Source organism: Sinocyclocheilus grahami, unplaced genomic scaffold (genome assembly GCF_001515645.1).
Source record: "Sinocyclocheilus grahami isolate Dianchi unplaced genomic scaffold, SAMN03320097.WGS_v1.1 scaffold28.1, whole genome shotgun sequence".
Classification (NCBI taxonomy): domain Eukaryota; kingdom Metazoa; phylum Chordata; class Actinopteri; order Cypriniformes; family Cyprinidae; genus Sinocyclocheilus; species Sinocyclocheilus grahami.
This window is the reverse complement of record NW_015505207.1, coordinates 1,839,051-1,847,079: the sequence shown is the minus strand read 5'-3', so window position 1 is coordinate 1,847,079 and position 8,029 is coordinate 1,839,051. Positions and strand designations below refer to the sequence as shown.

General features: G+C 36.3%; 1 protein-coding gene and 1 long non-coding RNA gene across 2 annotated transcripts in view; one reads left to right on the top strand and one right to left on the bottom strand.

Annotated features, from left to right (window-relative positions):
* Nucleotides 1-8,029, top strand: part of LOC107569973 (sodium leak channel non-selective protein) — a 115,485-nt gene that overhangs the window by 70,830 nt on the left and 36,626 nt on the right. The window lies entirely within an intron of this gene.
* LOC107569593 (uncharacterized) lies at nt 39-1,001 on the bottom strand. Its single transcript, XR_001606921.1, has 4 exons — nt 955-1,001; nt 774-870; nt 631-700; nt 39-503 (listed from the first exon to the last, which is right to left on the bottom strand). It is a non-coding gene; the product is annotated as an uncharacterized lncRNA (long non-coding RNA).

The following is an 8,029-nucleotide window of genomic DNA, read 5'->3' as shown; positions in this document are numbered from 1 at the left end:
ATGCAAATACCCACATGAGAAAAAAATGAAAATAAAAATAAATAAAAAAACAACAAAAAGAAAACCAACTATAGATGGCCACAGGTTACCTAGAAAGTGAAGACAGAAGTGGCACCAAAGCAAAAGTGTTCTCACAGCAGTCAAGCTCACAGCAATCACACTGCAAACCTATAAGAAAACCAAAGATAAAGTGATCAAACCACCACGCAATCCCAGCCACCTCACCACCGCCATCCGCACAGTGAAGGCAACTCAGTGGCCACCATTGGCTTAAGAAAACTAAAACTGAACCTACAAAAGAAAAGAATAATAAACAACTTAATTAACAGTGGGCAATGCAGGTGACAAACACAAGTCAGCATTATAACACAATCACTATTAATCCAGTTTCTTTGGGGCCTAATCTCTGCTCTGACACTCTGGGTCCCAAATTCACAGAACAAAAAGAAATAAAAAACAATAACAAAAGTATTAAATCTAAAGTAAACGGCAACCGTGCATCCCTAAAAGGGAAAACACAGTCTATTACAACAAATGAATATGAAAATATAAAAACAATTTAAATAAAATGCACACTATAAATACTACACAATTTAAAACATAAAAAGCTCCCTTTATATTAAACAATACCTCTAACATCCACTATTTCCGACTGGGACAGTCAGGCAACCATCAGTCAGGCAATAATCCAGTCACAACACTAAAAACAAAGAGAATAATATCATTAAAACAAACTCCTAAGAACTAGGTCATCAATACTACAAAACTACTACCTCCTTAATCGGTACATCATATGTTCAGTTCACGACGAAACTCCGGCATTATTTAACGTAACTGCTTATCTGCTGCCATTCTTTTGAAGTGCTATATCTGCCACAACATCAATTCATACACAGAATACAATCAACAAAAGTAGTGAGAGAGCACCTCTCACAAACAAATCTCATCACCTACCATTCTTTTCAACTTCTAAATCATTCAGGACATCGCCGAAATCAAAAGTGGAAGCGAAAGAGCAAACAAACTTCACTACTTCCTTATATAACGCTGGGGCTGCTGGGACTTGTAGTGCCCAAATCATGGTCCCATTACACATTGTAATTAAAAGGTAAGTTGATGTGGCACAGTGTTGAACATGCCTCTGTCACAACTTTTTTGGAGTGTGTTGCAGCCATCAAAATAAAAAAAAAATTCATATTTACAAAATACATTAACGTTGGTCAGTGAAAACTTTGGAAATCTTTTCTTTGTACTTTTGTCAATTAAATAAAAGTCACAAATCACAAATTCTTGATTTTATTGCATTTTACAAAATTTCCCAAATTCTCTGGAATTGGGGATGTAATTAAATGGATAGTTCACCCAAAATTTTAAAATTTAAAAAATTTAAAAAAAACTTTCTAAAGCTACTTTTTGTAATGACTATTTGATGTTTTTCTCATTTAACACAATAATGGTTTTAAATTATCTTTTGTGGGTAATTTCCGATGAAATTGATTGAAGATGAAGATTACGTATTTTCATCAGTTGACAGCCCTAGTATAGATGTATTGATATTTGGTGAATTGCCAAGATTCAGAGGTGTAAAAGTGGCTAGTGGAATTTCATGTGTTGAAAGAACAGTCTAGCTGTCATGACCTGAATAAGCCAGTTCTCTCTCTCTCTGACCGCTATTTGTTACACATCACCTTTGTGCCACGTCTCCTGATGCAGTCTGTTCATTTGGCCGGTCATGAGCCATTTCCCTCTCTGATGGCAGAGATTGATGGCTGTTAGCGGCTTGAGAAATCATTACTTTCCACCGGTTAAATGGCAGAGAGAAGTGTCTAGCGCTGATAGAGGAAATGTTTATCTTTTTATTGACAGAAATCAAATGGAGGACTTTCCCTCAGGGAAGGAGGGGGAGGATCTGGCAGTGGGACCATGCTTGGTTGGTTGACTGAGGTCCCTGAACGCTTTCAAGAGCTACAGACTTCACATTTCAAATCAAAACCTTCTAGCATGTCAAACTTTTATTTGACAAATCTACAACAATATGGTATACAGCAGTACTTATTGACAATAAAACTCAGTAGGTTTTTACATTGCCTTATGACAGTGTGAGTGGTGCATCGCTCTTCAAATGTCACCACCACAATTTTTCCAAAACTCTTAACCCTAAGCATGAGCTTTAGTACAATACTGTAACAAGCAACACTAATTAGATACACTCACTATGAGTCATATTCCGGAAGCATCCATTCATGAATACTTTTTCTACAAAGCAATGCTGCTGTTATCAGGATGGCAGTGTTCAGGTTGTGTTTAACCTGTTAACCTGTCCTGCACCCCCCATTTTGTGACTCGCAGCTGAAAATGACCTACCTAAACTAAAATTGTAACAGTTCCTGACTTCAGTGTGCTACACACACAATTTTGGTGTCTTTGGAAAGAAGACCCTTTGGGCTTTACTATCCATCATCCAGAGCTGATAATGCTCAAAAAGATAAAAAGTTATAGACACTGAAGTGCTTTGAGAAAAATTGTACCACACTGATATTTTTTATATTTCATATAAAAATACATGAAATCAGTCCTGGAGCAATCCAGAAAAGTAATGGGTTGAAAGTCACATGTCTCATGAGTTTATATTTCAAATCTGAAGAAGATACCATGAAAAATTAGATTCCTGCAACCATTTTTCTGAGACTATGTCTAGTCCCCCACCCCCTGTTTGAGGAAAAATATTTACCAAATGTACTGAAGTGTTCTACAAACTATTTTAGTCATTATACATACCACTGCATAGTTTTTCAATTATAAAACAATAGACAGAATCGTAGACATCGTATAAGTGATTTATTTGCGCACTTGAAAAATACAATAATAATTTTAGTTAATTTGAGTAATAAAAAGAAATAAGAAAAAAAAAAAGAATTAACTATGTATGGCAAGTACATACTGTGATTGCTAGACATACAGCATTTACACCGATAGCTGCTCATACAGTCATTAATCACATGCTGATGGCCGGTCATACAGATGGTAATCATACAGATGGCTGGCCATATATTCAATAATCACACTCTAATGACTGTTCATATAGACCGTATTCACACTGATAGCTGTCATACAGACAGTAATCACACCAGGCAGCAATCACACGCTGATGTGCGCTCATACAGATGGTAATCATGCAGATACAGCCACATTCCCCACAAAACACACACACACACATACAGTATATGAAAAATGTTGAAGACAAAAAAAGAATTATTTGTGCAAAAAGCCGATCGCTAAGTTACGCCCGGGCCCTAACAGATGACAAGGGCGTCACAGCGTGTGTCATGAGCCGTCACAAGAGAGCGCCAGAATTCAAATAAACAATATTCTGCTTATCTTTGACTTTTTTTAGTGGATGGTCTCATTCTGTTTATGACACTGTATGCTACAAAACCATGTTGCTTTTTACTACCAAGATGCAGTTTTTTGAGCGTAAGTTATTCCATAACGGATACAATAACTGTCCCTGAAGAAATGAGATGTAAACAAAGGAATTAACTTACCATCCATATTACAACGTTATTGTTTCGTTGGACTAAAAGTGCTCTATGGGATGCTGTTCAGTGGACCCTTACTTTTCTAACTAAACCGGGATTCACAACTGTGGACTCGTTATTACGATGAATCTGGTACGTACTGCGTTTTGATTATGCATGTTTTTGATGTGTACTGTTTACACAAATTTAGCAAATACATTCTTTATAAGCTTTCCATTGAAAAACAGTGATCTATTGTCGATGCTTGAGGCTTTGACATTTAGAATGATATATAGTTTGTCAAGATTAATTATGTCCCTTTTCATTTAATATATTCGTAAACATTGACACGTGTAAACAAAGAGCGTTCAGTGCGCCGGCGTCCAGGTGCGGGTTAACAGCCTCCTATAGGTAAAAGCTGTTCTGTAGTGGGTTGTATTGAATGTTTTCTTTGACACATTAAAGAACTTTCTAAAGATTGAACTTAAGAAAAGGTCACAGTGTCAACTACTGTACATGTACTTGGTGTCAGATTTTCTTTTGGGTCTAACCACACTGCCATCTAGTGCCTACAGCTCCCGCTCCATACTAGTTCTCCGGGTAAATCTCACAAAGGATCATATCAGTCAGATCATATTTTTTGCCAAAATTATATTTTGCCTATTTTTAGGACTATTTATGTTTTTTTTTGTCAAAGGTAATTTCCTTTTAAAATGTATTTTTTTTTTGTAATTTCCATTAAAAACATTATTTTTTAATGCAGTCCTGCATGGATGTATCGATTTATTTTTCCATTGTATTTTTTAACATTAAATTCATTTTAGCAAATAATGGAATGACATATGTTACCGTTTAACAATAATACTTAATATATTAATAATATGTTTTAAATATTTAAATAATGTATACAGATTTTTTTATGAACTAAATCAGAATTGGCTCGTGTGGTTGTCTTTAATTGGCATGAAAATAATGTGATGAATTTTAATGGTCCTAAAAATAGACTCCGTATGACCTAGATAGATTCTTAACAGGTTTCTTCACCCTTCTAGCAGAAATATTTTACCGTGGGACTGATGTTTTAGCCTGACTGTCTGGCTGTTTGGAGTCAATTTAAGTGTGTAAAAAAGAAACTCCAGAGTTCCAGTCCAGCTAAACTCAGTTTTGTGGTATACAGCCAGGTCTAGTAACAGACAAAAAAGTTGGCTATGATATTATTGCTACGAATGAAACAGATCAACTGCAGGAATTTTTTAATTCAGTGTTTCTTTTCTGAGAGTTGCTTCCAGCAGCTGAAGCATCCAATGTGTTCTTTTCACACGAGACACAATTTTTTTTCTTTTTCATTTTGTTTTCTGTTAATTTCCCATCTCTTGCAGTCATCTTCACAAAGCACATCTGGTCCTGCTCAGAAATTCCTAAAAAAAATTCAGTGGGGCTCAGAGGTACAAACACACACAAATACACACATTTGTATATTATCACACCCAGTCTAAAAAGTGTGGCGTCAACAATTTGTTACACACACACACAAACACACATGCTGGTCCCCTCTGGCTGCGATAGACATGAAAGGACCCTCGGTAACACCGGTCATACAGATGGTAATCATACAGATGGCTGGCCATATATTCAATAATCACACTCTAATGACTGTTCATATAGACCGTATTCACACTGATAGCTGTCATACAGACAGTAATCACACCAGGCAGCAATCACACGCTGATGTGCGCTCATACAGATGGTAATCATGCAGATACAGCCACATTCCCCACAAAACACACACACACACATACAGTATATGAAAAATGTTGAAGACAAAAAAAGAATTATTTGTGCAAAAAGCCGATCGCTAAGTTACGCCCGGGCCCTAACAGATGACAAGGGCGTCACAGCGTGTGTCATGAGCCGTCACAAGAGAGCGCCAGAATTCAAATAAACAATATTCTGCTTATCTTTGACTTTTTTTAGTGGATGGTCTCATTCTGTTTATGACACTGTATGCTACAAAACCATGTTGCTTTTTACTACCAAGATGCAGTTTTTTGAGCGTAAGTTATTCCATAACGGATACAATAACTGTCCCTGAAGAAATGAGATGTAAACAAAGGAATTAACTTACCATCCATATTACAACGTTATTGTTTCGTTGGACTAAAAGTGCTCTATGGGATGCTGTTCAGTGGACCTCTAACTAACTAACTAAACCGGGATTCACAACTGTGGACTCGTTATTACGATGAATCTGGTACGTACTGCGTTTTGATTTTTTGATGTGTTTAGCAAATACATTCTTTATAAGCTTTCCATTGAAAAACAGTGATCTATTGTCGATGCTTGAGGCTTTGACATTTAGAATGATATATAGTTTGTCAAGATTAATTATGTCCCTTTTCATTTAATATATTCGTAAACATTGACACGTGTAAACAAAGAGCGTTCAGTGCGCCGGCGTCCAGGTGCGGGTTAACAGCCTCCTATAGGTAAAAGCTGTTCTGTAGTGGGTTGTATTGAATGTTTTCTTTGACACATTAAAGAACTTTCTAAAGATTGAACTTAAGAAAAGGTCACAGTGTCAACTACTGTACATGTACTTGGTGTCAGATTTTCTTTTGGGTCTAACCACACTGCCATCTAGTGCCTACAGCTCCCGCTCCATACTAGTTCTCCGGGTAAATCTCACAAAGGATCATATCAGTCAGATCATATTTTTTGCCAAAATTATATTTTGCCTATTTTTAGGACTATTTATGTTTTTTTTTGTCAAAGGTAATTTCCTTTTAAAATGTATTTTTTTTTTGTAATTTCCATTAAAAACATTATTTTTTAATGCAGTCCTGCATGGATGTATCGATTTATTTTTCCATTGTATTTTTTAACATTAAATTCATTTTAGCAAATAATGGAATGACATATGTTACCGTTTAACAATAATACTTAATATATTAATAATATGTTTTAAATATTTAAATAATGTATACAGATTTTTTTATGAACTAAATCAGAATTGGCTCGTGTGGTTGTCTTTAATTGGCATGAAAATAATGTGATGAATTTTAATGGTCCTAAAAATAGACTCCGTATGACCTAGATAGATTCTTAACAGGTTTCTTCACCCTTCTAGTAGAAATATTTTACCGTGGGACTGATGTTTTAGCCTGACTGTCTGGCTGTTTGGAGTCAATTTAAGTGTGTAAAAAAGAAACTCCAGAGTTCCAGTCCAGCTAAACTCAGTTTTGTGGTATACAGCCAGGTCTAGTAACAGACAAAAAAGTTGGCTATGATATTATTGCTACGAATGAAACAGATCAACTGCAGGAATTTTTTAATTCAGTGTTTCTTTTCTGAGAGTTGCTTCCAGCAGCTGAAGCATCCAATGTGTTCTTTTCACACGAGACACAATTTTTTTTCTTTTTCATTTTGTTTTCTGTTAATTTCCCATCTCTTGCAGTCATCTTCACAAAGCACATCTGGTCCTGCTCAGAAATTCCTAAAAAAAATTCAGTGGGGCTCAGAGGTACAAACACACACAAATACACACATTTGTATATTATCACACCCAGTCTAAAAAGTGTGGCGTCAACAATTTGTTACACACACACACAAACACACATGCTGGTCCCCTCTGGCTGCGATAGACATGAAAGGACCCTCGGTAACAGGTAGGGCTGGGCAAAACATTTTTTGATGGGCAATCGATTTTTCGATATATCGCTTTTTAAAATGTGGTCGATTCAATATCGATTCTCGAAGGCCACGAATCGATTTTTTTCAATATTTATTTCCACAAACATTGAACATAAGATTTACGTTAATCTAATCCACTCTAATCCACTAGATGTCACCCCCTTATTTGCCTTGCGCGATGTTACAACGGCGAGTCCATCATTCATTCATTGCTTAAAATGGCGGATTCAGGTGCGTTCGCGACATCAACACCACACATAAAAAGTCAGAGGTATGGAAGCATTTTAGATTTCGCAAGCACGATGACACAGATACTGTGGACAAGAACAAAGCTATATGCCAAACAGTTGATGGGCCCTATTGACTTGACTTCCATAGTATGGAGAAACATATAGAGTTGGGTTTTGTTTTATTGTACCCAAGTGTACCTAAAATAAAAAGTGTTTAATATACAGGTTTGTGGCTCTTAATTTCCTATTAATTAACCATTTGTAATCTTATGTTCACTGTTCATTTTTTATAAATATAGGATTTGTATTAAATCTATATTAATTCATATAGTCAAATCGAATCGAGAATTGAAATCGAATATCGAATCGAAAATCAAAATCGAATCGAATATCGAATCGAAATCGAATCGAATTGAGAGCTTGAAAATTGAGAGCTTGGAACATCTGAATCGATACCCAGCCCTAGTAACGGGCCTGTCCATCAAATGTGGCTTCCAGTGCTCCATCCTCTGATCTAACAGTCACGCCCACACCCCCCACCCTCGCTGCAACACCTGATCCAGATGTCTGCTGCCCCAGACAAAGTGTGTG